This window comes from Carassius carassius, chromosome 36 (genome assembly GCF_963082965.1).
Source record: "Carassius carassius chromosome 36, fCarCar2.1, whole genome shotgun sequence".
In the NCBI taxonomy this organism is placed as follows: Eukaryota; Metazoa; Chordata; class Actinopteri; order Cypriniformes; family Cyprinidae; genus Carassius; species Carassius carassius.
Window position 1 is genome coordinate 21479277 of NC_081790.1, and position 18957 is coordinate 21498233.

Consider the following 18957-nt stretch of genomic DNA (forward strand, 5'->3'; position numbering starts at 1 on the left):
TACAATGGAATATTGGCCTTAAGATGTGTTCAGGGCTGCACTCTTATCGAACATGTGAAGTTTGGGGAAGATCAAACATTTTATGCCTGAGTTACAACAACTTCTCTTGCTGTGGCGAGACATCAAATTTTGTCATTTTTGCCATGGACACGCTCTTTAACAAAAACTCAAGATTGCCACAATTTAACATTACACAGGCCTTTAGATTAGACTGACCACAAATATACATTAATGTCAAAAAATCTCTAGGAGTAGTTTGTCTCAGCGTAAAATATGTCACTTCCTGTTGCCAGCAGGTGGCGCTATGACTATAATTGAATATGGGCATGTAGATCTGTTAAGGGCAGAAGTCTTATCTAACATGTGAAGTTTGGGGCAGATTGGACATTGTATGTCTGAGTTACAGCAACTTCCTTTTTCATGGCGAAACATCGAAATTTGTCAGGCCGCCATGGACACTCCCTTTAACGAAATCTCAAGATCTTCCCAATTTAACTTCGCAAAGGCCTTTAGATTTAACTGACCAAGTTTGGTGTTGATTTGAATAAATCTCTAGGAGGAGTTCGTTAAAGTACAACCTCTGAAAATGCCAAAAACAACACCAATTTTGCAGAGAAAATTCTAAATAACTGACTTCCTGTTTGGATTCAGATTTCGTACCAAGAGACTTTTTCGTAGATATTGGTGTGTTACATGTGTGTACCGATTTTTGTACATGTACGTGAAACATAGCTTGAGGCGCACTCCGTTGAAAGTGTATATGCACTCAGTTGAAAGTGTATAGGTGGCGCTATCGAGCCATTTTGCCACACCCAATGGAATTTTGGCCTTCAGATCTGTTCAGGCCAGGACTCTTATCACACATGTGAAGTTTGGGCAAGATCGGACATTTTATGCCTGAGTTATAAAATCTTTAATTCCCATGGCGACACATCGAACTTCGTCACGGCGCCATGGACACGCCTTTTAACGAAAACTCAAGATCTTCACAACTAAACATCACACAGGTCTTTAGATTAGACTGACCACAAAAATAACATTGATGTCATAAAATTTCTAGGAGTAGTTTGTCGCAGTGTAAAATATTTCACTTCCTGTTGCCAATAGGTGGCGCTATGACTATAACTGAATATGGGCATGTAAATATGTTCAGGTCAGGAGTCGTATTAAACATGTGAAGTTTTGGGCAGATTGGACATTGTATGTCTGAGTTATAGCAACTTCCTTTTTCACGGCGAAACATCGAAATTTGTCAGGCCGCCATGGACACGCCCTTTAACGAAACCTCAAGTCCTTCGCAATTTAACATCACAAAGGCCGTTAGATTAGGCATACCAACTTTGGTGTTGATCTGAATGAATCTCTAGGAGGAGTTTGTTAAAATACAACGCATGGAAATGACAAAAATGACACAAAATTTGCTCATAAAATTAAAAATAACCGACTTCCTGTTGGGTTTCGGATTTCGTACCAAGAGACTTTTTTGTAGGTATTGGTGTCTTACATGTGTGTACCGATTTTTGTACATGTACGGGAAACGGAGCTCGAGGCGCGCTCTGTTGAAAGTGTATAGGTGGCGCTATCGAGCCATTTTGCCACACCCGATGGAATATTGGCCTACAGATGTGTTCAGGCCAAGACTCTTATCACACATGTGAAGTTTGGGGAAGATCGGACATTTTATGCCTGAGTTATAACATCTTTTATTCCCATGGCGAGACATCGAACTTCATCACGGTGCCATGGACACGCCCCTTAACGAAAACTCAAGATCTTCACAACTTAACATCGCACAGGCCTTTAGATTAGACTGACCACAAAAAAAGACATTGATGTCATAAAATTTCTAGGAGTAGTTAGTCGCAGTGTAAAATATGTCACTTCCTGTTGCCAATAGGTGGCGCTATGACTATAACTGAATATGGGCATGTCAATCTGTTCAGGTTCGGAGTCTCATCAAGCATGTGAAGTTTGGGGCAGATTGGACATTGTATGTCTGAGTTATAGCAACTTCATTTTTCATGGCGAATCATCGAAATTCGCCAGGCCGCCACGGACACGCCCTTTAACGAAAACTCAAAATCTTCGCAATTTAACATCGCAAAGGCCTTTAGATTAGGCATACCAACTTTGGTGTTGATCTGAATTAATCTCTAGGAGGAGTTCGTTAAAATACAACGCATGGAAATGACAAAAATGACACAAAATTTGCTCATAAAATTAAAAATAACCGACTTCCTGTTGGGTTTCGGATTTTGCTCCAAGAGACTTTTTTGTAGGTATTGGAGAGATACATGTGTATACCAATTTTCATACATGTACGTGAAACGTAGCTCGAGGCGCACACCGTTGAACGTGTATAGGTGGTGCTGTCGAGCCATTTTGCCACACCCACTTCTGAAACCCATATCAGACGTAAATTTTCGCCAGTTCTGAGGTGTGTGCAAAGTTTCATGACTTTTCGAGCATGTTTAGGCTCTCAAAAATGCGATTCATCTTAGAGAATAATAATAATAATAATAATAATAATAATAATAATAAAAGGAGCAATTCCAAGAGGGTCCTCACACCATCGGTGCTCGGGCCCTAATAATAATAATAATAATAATAATAATAATAATAATAATAATAAACGGAGCAATTCCAAGAGGGTCCTCACACCATCGGTGCTCGGGCCCTAATAATAATAATAATAATAATAATAATAATAATAATAAACGGAGCAATTCCAAGAGGGTCCTCACACCATCGGTGCTCGGGCCCTAATAATAATAATAATAATTATAATAATAATAATTATAATAATAATAATAATAATAATAATAATAATAATAATAAACGGAGCAATTCCAAGAGGGTCCTCACACCATCGGTGCTCGGGCCCTAATAATAATAATAATAATAATAATAATAAACGGAGCAATTCCAAGAGGGTCCTCACACCATCGGTGCTCGGGCCCTAATAATAATAATAATAATAAACGGAGCAATTCCAAGAGGGTCCTCGCACCATCGGTGCTCGGGCCCTAATAATAATAATAATAAACGGAGCAATTCCAAGAGGGTCCTCACACCATCGGTGCTCGGGCCCTAAATATAGCTGCAAGCAGCGATGGCGGGCTCAAGCCATCAGTGCGAATGCCACCCCGGTGGCATCAGGTAAACTGTGCCCAGCGGGCACATGCATTAACAATATCCCTCTGGCAGTGAGGTTTTAAAGGATACAGCAGTTAAAGGGTTAATCCGAATCATCTAGACTTTAAAATCACATTCACAGATCAATATATATAACTTTAGTAACACTTTACAATAAGATTTCATTTATAAACATTAACTATGTTAACATGAACAATATTTATATAGAATTCATTCATGTCAGTTAATATTCCAAACTTAAACATTAAAACATTGTTTTATTATGATTTTTTTTCCAAGCACATTTTACCAATTCCAAACCATATCAATCTTAATAACTACCATTATTGTTTATTTAATCATTTATGAGTGATATACAATAGTCCAGGAAAGCTGGAAGAGAAAAACTCCTTATATTCATGTGTGCAGAATTTCTAGGCATATTTTCTTTTACAGATGAAATGCGCTAAAAAAGAGTTTTAACTCAAACTGTAAAGTCGAAAATTATGAAATCCCCATGAGAAATATCAAACACAAATGGAATACAGAAATGGAAAGTTAAGATTTGACCATTGTACAAAAAATGCTGACTGGGTCATGAGGTCAGAAAAGAAAAAGAAAAAAAAAACAGGTCGAGAAGAACTGACAAAAATAATTGCAAAAGAATTAGGAATTAATGTGAAGATAAATTTTTTGTCAATTGTGCAAGACAAACTTTTCAGGAAAGGAGATGGAATAAAAATGAGCTCCTAAATCTTAATCCCAGATTCTGGAAGATATATTCCTCAAACCATCGGACAAGAGGAGGTGGTGCTGGTCCTTCACGAGTCACTCTAATCTGTTCATAAAGCCTATATATAAAGTCTTAATATATAGTATTTCACAGTACTTCATGGTATTCTAATTAAATAATTTTTTGGAATCTTAAGTCTCTCAGAACCTGACACCGAGTAATTCGTAGACTCCAGGAAAGTGGCAGTTCTGGAAAATGTTGGCGCTGGAGACTAAATGCTCCCTGATAGTTTCACACCTAATTCTTCACTTTAATTCTTAATTCTTTTCCAGTTAATGTGTTATGTAAATTAACTGGTTTAGGATTACAAATTAACTTGTACTAGTTTTTTTTTGTCCCTAAAACTGACAGAAAATGATGAGGCCTAAGATATTTCTTAAGCTGTAATGATGAAAACAACAACAACAACAACACAAAATTACAGATTTTTTTCCTGCTGGTGATTAAAGAGATGTTAACTCTGAGATGTTTCTCTCTGTCTCTCTCTCTCTCTCTCTGATACCCAGCCCCTCCCCCTCCCCCACACATTCACACAAACTCAGCACACACACACACACACACACTACCCACAGTGACAGAAAGACAGAGTGACATCAGATGTATTTTGTTTTTTAATTTTCTATCATCCATATAGTGTTGTATAGTCATGAAACTATGCATATTTCCTCAGAATGACTTGTCTTCTATGTGTACATTTTTTTGAAGTGTTTAGAAGCTGACCTTTAAAAAAATTTAATACATTTACTGGTTCCTTTTTGACTGTTATTTAAAAAAATCACCACGACAGAACCATTCAAGCTATCCAAAATTGATTCGCACCTGTTCTGTAAGATAAATTCTTTAAACAGTGGTAAAAGAGGATGTGGTGCTGATCCTTCAAGAGTCACTCAAAACTTATCTGTCCATAAAGCCTATAAAGAACTATTCTTAATATACAGTATTTCACAATACTTCAGCATGTTATTCTAATTAAGTGAGGGTTATTTCATCAGTAAAATACATAAAATACATATTATTTTTCTTTGAAAGATTTCTATAAATGATTTAAATCATACTCGTTTCTACAATAATTATTTAAAAGTAATCCTATAGCTCCATCTGGTGGCCATTATTGGTACTAAGAATTGCAAGCTTGATTTATAAGTTATGATAGTTTTAATTTTATGATGGCTCTTGAACATGATAAAGCTATGAAACTTACTGTGCTTCCTTCAAATGACAACTTCTACGTATATAAAAAATATGAAGAGTTAGAATGACAAATTTTAAAGATATAGTAAAATAACTATTGTATTGTTTTATGTTACTTTAATAAATCGCTATGGCCACACCATTTAAGTAATCCTAAACCCATTCGCAATTTAACATCTTCAGTATATTAGCAACATGTTGAAAAAGTTTGGTGTGAACTACTTGTGTCTTCTTGGAGGAGTATGAATTCATTTACAGGCTGATTTTATCATAAATCCACAATAAAATTTCTGAGTTTCTGTATCAATCTGTGTTGCTGTTTGTTTATTTTTATTTTTTTTTATTTTTCATAGGAAGATAACGGACCCTTTACTCTCCTTTTTAATAAATGTGCTTATATACCAAGAACAAGCTATTTATAGCTGTATTTATTAACTGCTTACTACTGACTATTAATTTTGGGACATGGCTTTATAAAGTGAGTGAAGTGACATTCAGCCAAGTATGGTGACCCATACTCAGAATTTGTGCTCTGCATTTAACCCATCCGAAATGCACACACACAGAGCAGTGAACACACACACACACACTGTGAGCACACACCCAGAGCAGTGGGCAGCCATTTATGCTGCGGCGCCCGGGGAGCAGTTGGGGGTTCAATGCCTTGCTCAAGGGCACCTAAGTCGTGGTATTGAAGGTGGAAAAAAAAGCATGAACTGACTATTTACTAATGAGTGCAGTTATTATGAAGTGTTATCAATGCATTTGCTAATGTTAACAAATTAGACATTATTTTACAGTGTTATCAAATCCTTAAATGATTTATAAGCATTTGTGAAAGTTCTGCTTGCATTACAGCTTAGTCTTGATCTGTGAGCTGAACAGATTTACTGTTACATCCATGAGATTATGAAAATTCAGATACTAGTCATGTCACAGGGTGTCAGAGGTCAGTATCAAATGAGTTTGAAATTATTATTTGCAGCACAAATAAGGTTTTTTAGGATTTTTAAAAATCCCTAAAACTGTCAGAAAAGGATAAGGCCTAAGATATTTCTATGTGAGTGGCTAAATTTATTTTTGTTTTTATAATTATAATGCATAAACTATGAAATTATACAAAATGTATAAAAAAGTACAACAGTTATTTTCCAATGTTTTTCATTTATTTATTTATTTAATTTATTTTTTTGGATTTACATTTCAAAAAATTAGCCTACTTCAATCATTCTAAACAGCTTGAATAATACCCGTTAATATTTATTATAGACCACTGTAACTGTCTATAATCTAACAAACAAGTTTATTATGAAAATAAAAGTGTGTACACCAGATACATTGGACGATAAAGAAATTGCTAACAAGAGCATGTTTTAGGTTTTTAGGCGTTTAGATGCAGAAATGGACAAATCAAATGTAAAATAAAATGTACTTGATTTAATTAAATATAGATTAATTCTTGTAAGAGCAAAATGAATAAATAAATACGTACACATAAAAAAAGCAGCCAAGACGAATGAGTTTTCTTTTTTATATATATAGATTAAAATTGAAGACAGAAGCAGCTGGTAAATGCGGTCACTTTAATATTCAAATCCAGTAGATCCACTTCAGATTTATTTCTCAACGGTTTATGTTCACGTGGCTGTTTTCGTTTATATTCGCCAAGCTATTAGTATTTTGAAATAATCTTGTCCGTGATGTGTTCGTTCGTACGACGAAAGGCAGAATCCTGCAGCTCGAGAGATATATGTTAATCTGCCAGTCGCGCTTTCAAATAGTCTTGCACACTTAAACGGGTCACAAACACCTGCATTTAGCTTTTGTTGTGTTATAATGGGTGTATTGTGTGCATTTGTGTTAATATTTTATTTCAAAAAGCTCTTAAACAAGAATAAATTTGTTAGTTTTGAGCTCGACACTGTAAGCGCTGATCGGAGGCGGTGATTTCAGATAGGCAGCCACAAATATTTCATTTTCACACAAACAGTTCAAAAACATCTGAATTTAGCTCTTGGTGTGTTCTAATTGGTGAATTGTGTGATATCGCTGTAATATGTTATTTTTAAAAGCTATAAAACAAGAATAAACTCGTTTTTTCTGAGCTCGTCATTCCACACGCTCCTGCTCAGAGCGGTGATTCATCTCTCGTATTTCTCACTTATCACTGACCACACATCAATTATTAATGAGCCCTGAGCCGGTAATAATCAGATATGTTGGTTTAGCTTGTCAGTGTGAATTAAATCTAAGTATTTATTTGTATTTTTAACCGTTTTAAAAGAGAAACTAAATGAGAGTCTCCTCCCTTTTTTACTCCGGGAATTGCACCTTTAGGGGCGCTATTTCTCTCAGACAATGGAAGTCTAACAGCGCTGATCCACTTGTCCGTGCGACACTTCTGTCGCGCCACGCTCCACTATATTCCTATGGGTGACGTCACGCGACTTTGTCGCACCCGCAAAGCATTCCGGGAAGGCGGCGCTTCATTTGAAAAAGTGCTGCGCGTCAAAAAGCTGGCCGATGCCCATCTTTATGCAAATGAAGTCCGTCAAACGCGGCGCGTCTATCCAATAGAAGTAGAGCATATGGAGACGGAGGGAAGTCTCTTCGCAGGTCACATCCTACTTCAAAAATGCGCGGAAACTTTAGTTCCAGAGTACAAAATGGAGGAGAAACTGATTGTGGCTGTCGCAGGATTCCCTAATTTATATGATCCGACTTTATTGTCATATAGGGACAACGAGCTACGCAGTTCCGCATGGAGAAGGGTGGCAGAGGTCGTTGGAGTCCCTGGTGGGTTTTATGAGTTTGTATTGTGTTAAATAAAATGTTAATTGATTCATAGCAGACAGCATATGTACATCTGCAGAAACGGGTTCATATGCTAGTAGTATTTATCACATCACTTCCTCGAACAAATGCTTTAAATAAGCAACATTTCCCGCTTGGTCAAAACCACGCCCATAGCGGCAAACAGAGGAACGCCCATCAACGTACAAATGTGGGGAGGCGTCGTGACACCACGCGACAGTCGTGTCGGACAAGTGGATCAGCGCCGTAAGCACATATACTCAAACAGAGGGACAGAGTGAGATGAGATGAATCCGTGTATCATTCGTTCTTTCGTTTTTCTAATTGAAACCAAAAATGGAAAAATAAAAAAACGACTTGTTTTTTTTATCTGTTTCCAAAACCAAAATGAAAAAACAGATAAAGCTTCGTTTTCCGATTTTCAAATTTATGCTAATATCAAGAATTAAAAAAACGGATATCAAGCGTGTGTGTTTCACGTTGGTGTTTTCGTCTGATGCTAGTTAGTGACGGTCATTCTTGAACGATTCGATCATTTTAAACGAATCTTTAATGTGACTCGGGAAGAACGAGTCGTCTCTGGGAGTGATTCGTTCAGTCGCGCATGCGCAAAATTCTATAGTTTCTGTACAGGAATAGTCTAGTTCACCTGTTTCAGTCAATGCAGTGGGTGCCGGTGTTAGAGAATTGATTAGTTCATCTCTTGAGTCTTTCGGGTTTTCGAGTCGCTCCTCACGTGACAGACCCATAAGCTTTGACCATAGACTGGAGTTACCCTGGCAACAAATCTCTGTGTATATTATTATTATTATTTGTCTTTATGATTTTAAGTGTATTGCCTTAATGTTTTAATGTTTGTATTGTTTAATAATAATAATAATAATAATAATAATAATAATAAAGACTGTATGAAAGGCTTTATCCTATCATTCGTTCTTTTGTCACGGGACGTGACAGCATTGGATAGATGAATTTACATGCTTCCTTACAAACAGGTGCCTAATCATTATTATTATCATCATCATTATTATAATTATTATTTACTCTTACAGTTACTGCATTTCTGAGCTTTTTACTTCTTACAGTTTATAAATGTACAAATTTCTGTCATAATGGTTATTTTCTATACACTGAATGTTGTAACAAAGGTAATAAAGAGTACTTATTAATGAACACATATGATTATGGTGGGTTTAATTTCCTTGATTTCTCTTCTTTGAACAACACTTTCAAAATTAATTGGATTAGACAGTGTTTGTGTAATCCAAACTCAATATGGATTTTTTATCCCCAATGACTACTTTTCCAAATTAGGTGGTCTCCCTTTCCTATTGATCTGTATTTATAATATTGCTAGAATCCCTTACAATTTAACCAAATTTCATAAACAGGCATTACTTGCATGGTCATTCATTTTTAAGCACCTCTCAGCCGTACTTCATTTGGAAATTTGTTTTGGTTGTTTCCTAGTTCTTTAACTTGGAAGGGCTTATTTTAAGTCACAAAAAAATCTTATGTAAATGTAATTTTCCAGTAACTCCCAAAGAATTCTCCATCATCATGGACACTATTCCTAAAGTAGTTGTTACGCTTTCAAGGGACTCATTAGATCATCCAGCACTTTATCTTTATCTTTACACCCATTTGAAATCCCAGTAGGAAAACTATGCTTTTTGTTACATGAAAGTGAAAAAGTGATGTGACATTCAGCCAATATGGTGACCAATACTCAGAATTTGTGCTCTGCATTTAACCCATCCAAAGTGCACACACACAGAGCAGTGAACAGACACACACCGTGAACACACACCCGGAGCAGTGTTCATCATTTATGCTGCGGCACCCGGTGAGCAGTTGGGGTTCAGTGCCTTGCTCAAGGGCACCTCAGTCGTGGTATAGCCAGACCAAGACTCGAACCCACAACCCTAGGGTTAGGAGTCAAACACTCTAACAACTAGGCCACGACCTTGTCCAGTATCCTTCATCACGTAACTATAAGATTAGATCGCTTTTTCAAAAGGAGCGTGTAACGACTCCATATGTGGTGTCTTATTGGAGGAATGTGGTTGATCATATTGATGAGAAAAAAGTATGGACTCTGTCTTTGGAATATATAATAACTAACAAGGTTAAATTCAAATTGTTACACAGATTTTACCCAGCTAAAGTGTTTTTGAAAAGGTTTAAATCAGACATAGATACAAGCTGTTGTTTTTGTGGAGACCCTAATGAAACTGATATACATATCGTTTGGGATTGTCCTCACACACAGCTATTTTGGAATGAATTCTCTAATGTTATCTATTGCAGTGTGCTACAGGGTTTCTCTCTGCTTTTTAAGGATGTACTGTTTGGCTTCTTTAATATTCAAAAAGACAAAATTAATGTATATTTCATTATTAACCAATTATGACTTCTTGCAAAATGTCATATTCACCGCAGTAAATTCACTCATCAAAATCCATTACATATTGTTTTTTTTTGTTTTTTTTAAAAAGAGGTTCAACAGTATATCCAAACTATTTAATCTTCCAAAAATCTTAAGGCTGTCAAAAATGTTTAATCTTTTCAATGCTATTTAATCTTTTTAATTTATTTTGTTAAAGTTTTCGATTAGTATTATTTATTTTTATGTTTACATACGTCTGTAAATGGTGCTTTGCATATAATGCCACTTCTTTGTATGCAATATTGACATTACCTATCTGTACTTTTATCTTTGGTACATTGGCATTAATCAAATAAAAAAAGAACTAATCAATTCTCTTTCCGGCCCCCACTGCATTGACTGAAAAAGGTGAACTAGAACCATATGCGACTGAACGAATCACTCCCAGAGATGACTCGTTCTTCCCGAGTCACATTAAAGATTCGTTTAAAATGACCGAATCGTTCAAGAATGACCGTCACTAACTAGCATCAGACGAAAACACCAAAGTGAAACACAAACGCTTGTTATCCGTTTTTTTATTTTTGATATTAGCACAAATTTGAAAATCTGAAAACGAATCTTTATCCATTTTTTCATTTTCGTTTTGGAAACAGATTTTTTAAAAATGAAGTCGTTTTTTTATTTTTCCATTTTTGGTTTCAATTAGAAAAACGAAAGAACGAATGATACACGGATTGAGATGTCTGACAGTTTTTATAATTTTCTGTTATCCATACAGTGTTGTAAAGTCGTAAAACTATGCATATTTACTCAGAATGACTTTTACATCTGTATGAAAAAATTATTTGATGTGTTTGGAATTAAAAAATACAATACAATTAATGATTCCCTTTTTACGGTCATTTAAAAAAATCACCACGGCAAAACCATTCAAGCTATCCAAAATCAAAAAGTTCCTCAATGTTTTTGCATCATGTAGACAAAGTTTGGTGTGTATAGTGTTACTCTCCTCTGAGCAGTATGCATTAATTCACAGCTAAATGTAAAAAAAATCCACATTGAGAAGAACAATTTATGTACCGAGTTTGGTGTCTGTAGCTAAAACTAACCCCCCCACTTTTGACAAAAGGTGGCGCTATAGAGTGCCTCTTCCACGCCCTCTTATGAACTTTTGCCAGTGTCTAGTTATCATTAATACTGATATGTGTTCTGAGTTTGATGAAATTCTAAGCATGTTATATGCCTCAAAATCATCTGAGAAGTATTCCAGTTTGACATGTTGCCACGGCAACAATATTTTTAGATATCAATATCCCCCCAGCAGATTTATATCGGCTGTGTTTTAACATTGTTCTGATGAAGTTTGAAGCAAATTGAGTAAAAATAAGATGCTGAAGTCAAAGCATTTTGAAAATGACACTTCCTGCTGCCAGTTGGTGGCGCTATAACTTTGACTCCTAATAGTCACATATATGCAATCGACATCATACAACGAATAATCTGATGAAGTTTGATTAAAATCAGGAAATGTATGTGGATGCTATTAGACAGGTCCTGTTTCTCATTTCTCGCCGTAATTTCAACGCCTCGCCACGACCAAACCGTTCGAGATATCAAAAATCCCCTGGCAATTTTCCATCCCCAATGTCTTGAAATCATGTTGACCGAGTTTGGTGGCAATCGGCAAAAAAACCTATGACAAGTATTTCAAATTCCAGAGCATGCGCTTTTTACATAACTCTAAATAGCTGACTTCCTGTTGGGCGGAGCCTATGACATGCAATACGAAAGTTGTTAGGCACGATGAGATCTATATGTGTACTGAGTTTCATATGAATATGTGCAAGTATGTGTGAGCTATAAATCAACATTTCTGACTGTGATCCAGGGGGCGCCGTAGAGCCCCTGTGCCACGCCCGGGTCCCAGCCTCTGCAGACTCCTAAAGGCCACAGATTCCAAAGTGTGCGCAAATTTTCAAGAGTTTTTGAGTATGTTAAGGACACCAAAAGCCCCCACAACTTTGACGAAAAATATGAATACTAAACCCTAAATAGCCAACTTCCTGTTGGGCGGAGCCTATGATATGCAATACGAAAGTTGTTTGGATTGATGAGATTTATATGTGTACCGAGTTTCATACGTCTACGAGCAAGTATGCATGATATATGGCCCTCCATATTCCAGGGGGCGCTGTAGAGCCCCTATGCCACGCCCGTGTATCAGTCTCTGCCCGGCCCTAATGGCCGCATGTTCCAATGTGTCTGCCAATTTTCAAGACTTTTTAAGCATGTTAAGGGCCCCAAAAGCCCCCGAGACTTTGGAAAATAATAATAATAAGAAGAATTAAAGCTGCAAGCAGCGATGAACGGGCCCTCGCACCCGGGCTCAACGCCATCGTGTGGCTTTAGTAAAAAGGTGAACGGTGAGAAATATGCATTTCAAATCGTAAATAAAAAGTGAAATATGTCCAAGTCATTTATATGTACCAATTTTGCTGTTGCCAATAGGTGGCGCTATCATTATAATGGAATATTGGCCTTCAGATGTGTTCAGGCCAGGACATGTGAAGTTTGGGGAATATTGAACATTTTATGCCTGAGTTACAACAACTTCTCTTCCTATGGCGAGACATCAAATTTTGTCACAGCGCCATGGACACGCCCTTTAACAAAATCTAAAGATCTCCACAATTTAAAATTGTAAAGACCTTTAGATTAGACTGACCAAAATAAAATGTTGATGTAATAAAATTTCTTGGAGTAGTTCTTTGCAGTGTAAAACATGACACTTCCTGTTGCCAGCAGGTGGCGCTATGACTATGACTGAATATGGGCATGTAGATCTGTTAAGGGCAGAAGTCTTATCTAACATGTGAAGTTTGGGCCATATTGGACATTGTATGTCTGAGTTACAGCAACTTCCTTTTTAATGGCAAAACATCGAAATTTGTCAGGCCGCCATGGACACGCCCTTTAACGAAACCTCAAGATCTTCGCAATTTAACATTGCAAAGGGCTTAAGATTACACTGACAAAGTTTGGTGTTGATCTGAATAAATCTGTAGGAGGAGTTCGTTAAAGTACAACCCCTGAAAATGGCAAAAACAACACCAATTTTGCAGGGAAAATTCAAAATAACCGACTTCCTGTTGGGATTCGGATTTCGTACCAAGAGACTTTTTCGTAGCTATTGGTGTCTTTCATATGTGTACCGATTTTCGTACATGTACGTGACACGTAGCTTGAGGCGCACTCCGTTGAAAGTGTATATGCACTAAGTTGAAAGTGTATAGGTGGCGCTATCGAGCCATTTTGCCACACCCAATGGAATATTGGCCTTCAGATCTGTTCAGGCCAGGACCCTTATCACACATGTGAGGTTTGGGCAAGATCGGACATTTTATGCCTGAGTTATAACATCTTTTATTCCCATGGCGACACATCGAACTTCGTCACGGCGCCATGGACACGCCCTTTAACGAAAACTCAAGATCTTCACAACTAAACATCACACAGGTCTTTAGATTAGACTGACCACAAAAATAACATTCATGTCATAAAATTTCTAGGAGTAGTTTGTCGCAGTGTAAAATATTTCACTTCCTGTTGCCAATAGGTGGCACTATGACTATAACTGAATATTGGCATGTAGAACTGTTCAGGTCAAGAGTCTTGTCCAACATGTGAAGTTTGGGGCAGATTAGACATTGTATGTCTGAGTTAAAGCAACTTCCTTTTTCATGGCGAAACATCGAAATTTGTCAGGCCGCCATGGACACGCCCTTTAACGAAACCTCAAGTCCTTCGCAATTTAACATCGCAAAGGCCTTTAGATTAGGCATACCAACTTTGGTGTTGATCTAAATGAATCTCTAGGAGGAGTTCGTTAAAATACAACGCATGGAAATGACAAAAATGACACAAAATTTGCTCATAAAATTAAAAATAACCGACTTTCTGTTGGGTTTCGGATTTCGTACCAAGAGACTTTTTTGTAGGTATTGGTGTGTTACATGTGTGAACCGATTTTTGTACATGTACGTGAAACGGAGCTCGAGGCGCGCTATGTTGAAAGTGTATAGGTGGCGCTATCGAGCCATTTTGCCACACCCGATGGAATATGGGCATGTCAATCTGTTCAGGTTCGGAGTCTCATCAAACATGTGAAGTTTGGGGCAGATTGGACATTGTATGTCTGAGTTATAGCAACTTCCTTTTATATGGCGAAACATCAAAATTTGTCAGGCCGCCATGGACACGCCCTTTAACGAAACCTCAAGTCCTTCGCAATTTAACATCGCAAAGGGCTTTAGATTACACTGACCAAGTTTGGTGTTCATCTGAAAAAATCTCTAGGAGGAGTTCGTTAAAGTACAACCCCTGAAAATGGCAAAAACAACACCAATTTTGCAGGGAAAATTCAAAATAATCGACTTCCTGTTGGGATTAGGATTTCGTACCAAGAGACTTTTTTGTAGGTATTGGTTTGTTACATGTGTGTACCAATTTTTGTACATGTACGTGAAACATAGATCGAGGCGCACTCCGTTGAAAGTGTATAGGTGGCGCTATCGAGCCATTTTGCCACACCCGATGGAATATTGGCCTTCAGATCTGTTCAGGCCAGGACTTTTATCAAACATGTGAAGTGTGGGGAAGATCGGACATTTTATGCCTGAGTTATAACATCTTTTATTCCCATGGCGAGACTTTGAATTTTGTCACGGCGCCATGGACACATCTTCACAACTTAACATCGCACAGGCCTTTAGATTAGACTGACCACAAAAATAACATTGATGTCATAAAATTTCTAGGAGTAGTTAGTCGCAGTGTAAAATATGTCACTTCCTGTTGCCAATAGGTGGCGCTATGACTATAACTGAATATGGGCATGTCAATCTGTTCAGGTTCGGAGTCTCATCAAACATGTGAAGTTTGGGGCAGATTGGACATTGTAAGTCCGAGTTATAGCAACTTCATTTTTCATGGCGAATCATCGAAATTCGCCAGGCCGCCACGGACACGCCCTCTAACGAAAACTCAAAATCTTCGCAATTTAACATCGCAAAGGCCTTTAGATTAGGCATACCAACTTTGGTGTTGATCTGAATTAATCTCTAGGAGGAGTTCGTTAAAATACAACGCATGGAAATGACAAAAATGACACAAAATTTGCTCATAAAATTAAAAATTACCGACTTCCTGTTGGGTTTCGGATTTTGCTCCAAGAGACTTTTTTGTAGGTATTGGAGAGATACATGTGTATACCAATTTTCATACATGTACGTGAAACGTAGCTCGAGGCGCACACCGTTGAACGTGTATAGGTGGCGCTGTCGAGCCATTTTGCCACACCCACTTCTGAAACCTATATCAGACGTAAATTTTCGCCAGTTCTGAGGTGTGTGCAAAGTTTCATGACTTTTCGAGCATGTTTAGGCTCTCAAAAATGTGATTCATCTTAGAGAAGAATAATAATAATAATAATAATAATAATAATTAAAGCTGCAAGCAGCGATGAACGGGCCCTCGCACCCGGGCTCACCGGCAGCGAGTGGCTTTAGTAAATAGGTGAACAGTGAGAAATATGCATTTAAACTCATAAATATAAGTAGAATATATCAATGTTTATTCCATATATGTTCCAATCTTCCTGTTGCCAGTAGGTGGCGCTATCATTATAATGGAATATTGGCCTTCAGATGTGTTCAGGGCTGCACTCTTATCGAACATGTGAAGTTTGGGGAAGATCAAACATTTTATGCCTGAGTTACAACAACTTCTCTTGCTGTGGCGAGACGTCAAATTTTGTCATGGCGCCATGGACACGCTCTTTAACAAAAACTCAAGATTGCCACAAATTAACATTACACAGGCCTTTAGATTAGACTGACTGTGACGCTAACAATGGAGGACAGGAGGCAGATGCAAGTAAAGGTAGTTTATTGACAGGAGTATGATGGATGAATGCTGGTGAGTGACGCAGGAACCACGATGGCAGCACAGACAGGTGGGTAGGTGGTTTGAGTGCGTTGGTAGCGATGGCGGTGATGGTAGATCGGTGATCGGCGGTGATAATCCGTGAATGACTGTGAATATCCAATGAAGACTGAAGCAGGACACAGAGCAAAGACAGGAACACAGGAGCACGAACAGACATCGACACGAGGACCTCAAACAACGATCTGACAAACAGGAGACGAAAGACAGGGCGTTAAATAGGCGGTTGGAATGAGATGCACCTGCCGCTGATCAGGCGATCAGTGGCAACACCCACATGAACCAATCAACATGACATAACATGACTACAGCTGGAGACGGTGCATTCACGAACCGTGACAGTACCCCTCCTCCTAAGGACGCCTCCTGGCATCCCCAGAATCTCTTACCTGTCGATTGTAATCATCGATAAGGGAGTGATCCAGGATGTCCCTAGCCGGTACCCAACTTCTCTCCTCCGGACCGTAACCCTCCCAGTCCACCAAGTACTGAAATCCGCGTCCCCTCCTTCTAGAGTCCAGAATACGATTTACCAAATAGGTGGTCTCCCCATCTACGAGACGCGGCGGGGGAGGGACCGGGGTAGGCGGATTAATGGGAGAATGAAATACGGGCTTGATTTTGGACACATGAAAGGCGGGATGAATTCTCCTGTACGTAGGAGGGAGTTTAAGGCGGACTGCCACCGGACTAATGATCTTGGTGACAGTAAACGGGCCAATAAATTTGGGAGCCAATTTATTAGATACGGACCGGAGAGGAATATTCTTGGTTGAAAGCCACACCTTTTGACCCACGACGTATACGGGAGGCCTAGACCGGTGGCGATCGGCCTTGGCCTTGGTGCGCGCCCCCACTTGGAGTAGAGTCTCACGGGCTCTGGTCCAAGTGCGGTGGCACCTCTGGACGAAGGCGTGAGCGGAGGGGACCGCAACTTCGGATTCCATACTAGGAAAAATAGGTGGCTGGTAACCTACACTACACTCAAAAGGAGATAGGCCCGTAGCTGATACTGGTAAGGTATTGTGGGCGTACTCCACCATAGACAATTGTTGGCTCCAGGAGGAAGGATTCTTGGAGACCAAACATCGCAACACCCTTTCCAAATCTTGGTTGGCTCTCTCGGTTTGACTATTGCTCTGGGGGTGAAACCCTGAGGACAGACTTACAGTCGCTCCCAGTAGTCTACAGAATTCTTGCCAAAATTTAGCCACAAATTGGGGTCCCCTGTCGGAAACCACATCTATCGGGAGGCCATGTAAACGAAAGATGTGGTCTACGACAGTCAACGCTGTCTCCTTGGCTGAAGGTAATTTGGGCAAGGGAATAAAGTGGGCCGCCTTCGAGAACCGGTCCACCACGGTTAAAACTACCGTGTTGCCCTGGGAGGGCGGGAGGGCGGTAATAAAATCTAGAGCGATGTGGGACCAGGGTCTCGAAGGAACCGGCAGCGGTTGGAGTAACCCATCAGGGGGCCGATTGGAAGTCTTACCAGTGGCACAAACCGAGCAAGCCAAAACAAAACTGTGAATGTCGCGAGCCATAAGTGGCCACCAGAATCGTTGCTTGACTAAAAATCTAATACGGTTAACCCCTGGATGGCAAGCTACATTCGAGCAATGTCCCCACTGGATAACGTTGGACCTTAATCCCTCCGGCACAAATAAACGGTTCGGTGGACACCCGGGCGGAGGTGTTACCCCTTCTAAGGCCGTTCTGACCTTCGATTCGATCTCCCATGTGAGAGTGGAGACCACTAATGTCTCAGGAAAAATACACACAGGAGTGGACGGGCGTTCGGAATGGTCAAAAATACGCGACAAAGAATCGGGTTTGATATTCTTGGAACCCGGGCGGTACGAGATAGTAAAGTCAAAACGTCCGAAAAAAAGTGCCCACCGAGCCTGCCTGGAGTTCAACCTCTTGGCGGTGCTAATGTACTCTAAATTCTTGTGGTCAGTCCATACTATAAAGGGAACCCCCGATCCCTCTAACCAGTGTCGCCAGTCCTCCAATGCCATCTTAACTGCCAACAATTCTCGGTTACCAATATCGTAATTTCGTTCTGCCGGAGATAAACGATATGAAAAATACACGCAAGGGTGGACCTTGTCGTCTAAGGGAGAACGTTGAGATAACACCGCTCCTACCCCCACCTCTGATGCGTCGACCTCCACCACGAACTGACGTGTAGGGTCAGGGGTAATCAGAATAGGGGCTGAAATGAAACGGCTCTTCAGTTTGGCGAACACAGCCTGAGCTGTGTCCGACCACCTGAACGCAGTCTTGGCGGAGGTCAAGGCGGTCAGAGGTGCGGCTAGTTGGCTGAAGTTGCGAATAAAACGCCGGTAGAAGTTAGCGAACCCCAGAAACCTCTGTAGGGCCTTACGGGAATCTGGGCTTGGCCATTCTACCACAGCCTTAACCTTCTCGGGATCCATGCGTATTCCCTCAGTCGACACGATATACCCCAAAAATGGAATTGACTGTGCATGAAATTCGCATTTCTTCGCCTTGACAAAAAGCCCATTCTCTAGCAACCTCTGAAGCACTCGTTGGACGTGCTGCACATGTTCCTGGAGAGAAGAGGAAAAAATCAATATGTCGTCCAGGTAGACATAAATGAACT

General features: G+C 39.4%; 1 protein-coding gene and 1 long non-coding RNA gene across 2 annotated transcripts in view; one reads left to right on the top strand and one right to left on the bottom strand.

Annotated features, from left to right (window-relative positions):
• ublcp1 (ubiquitin-like domain containing CTD phosphatase 1) overlaps window positions 1-18957 on the bottom strand; it is a 93445-nt gene that overhangs the window by 58783 nt on the left and 15705 nt on the right. The gene's annotated exons all lie outside the window — the stretch shown is intronic.
• Window positions 5332-6593, top strand: LOC132117407 (uncharacterized). Its single transcript, XR_009425752.1, has 2 exons — window positions 5332-5606; window positions 6067-6593. It is a non-coding gene; the product is annotated as an uncharacterized LOC132117407 (long non-coding RNA).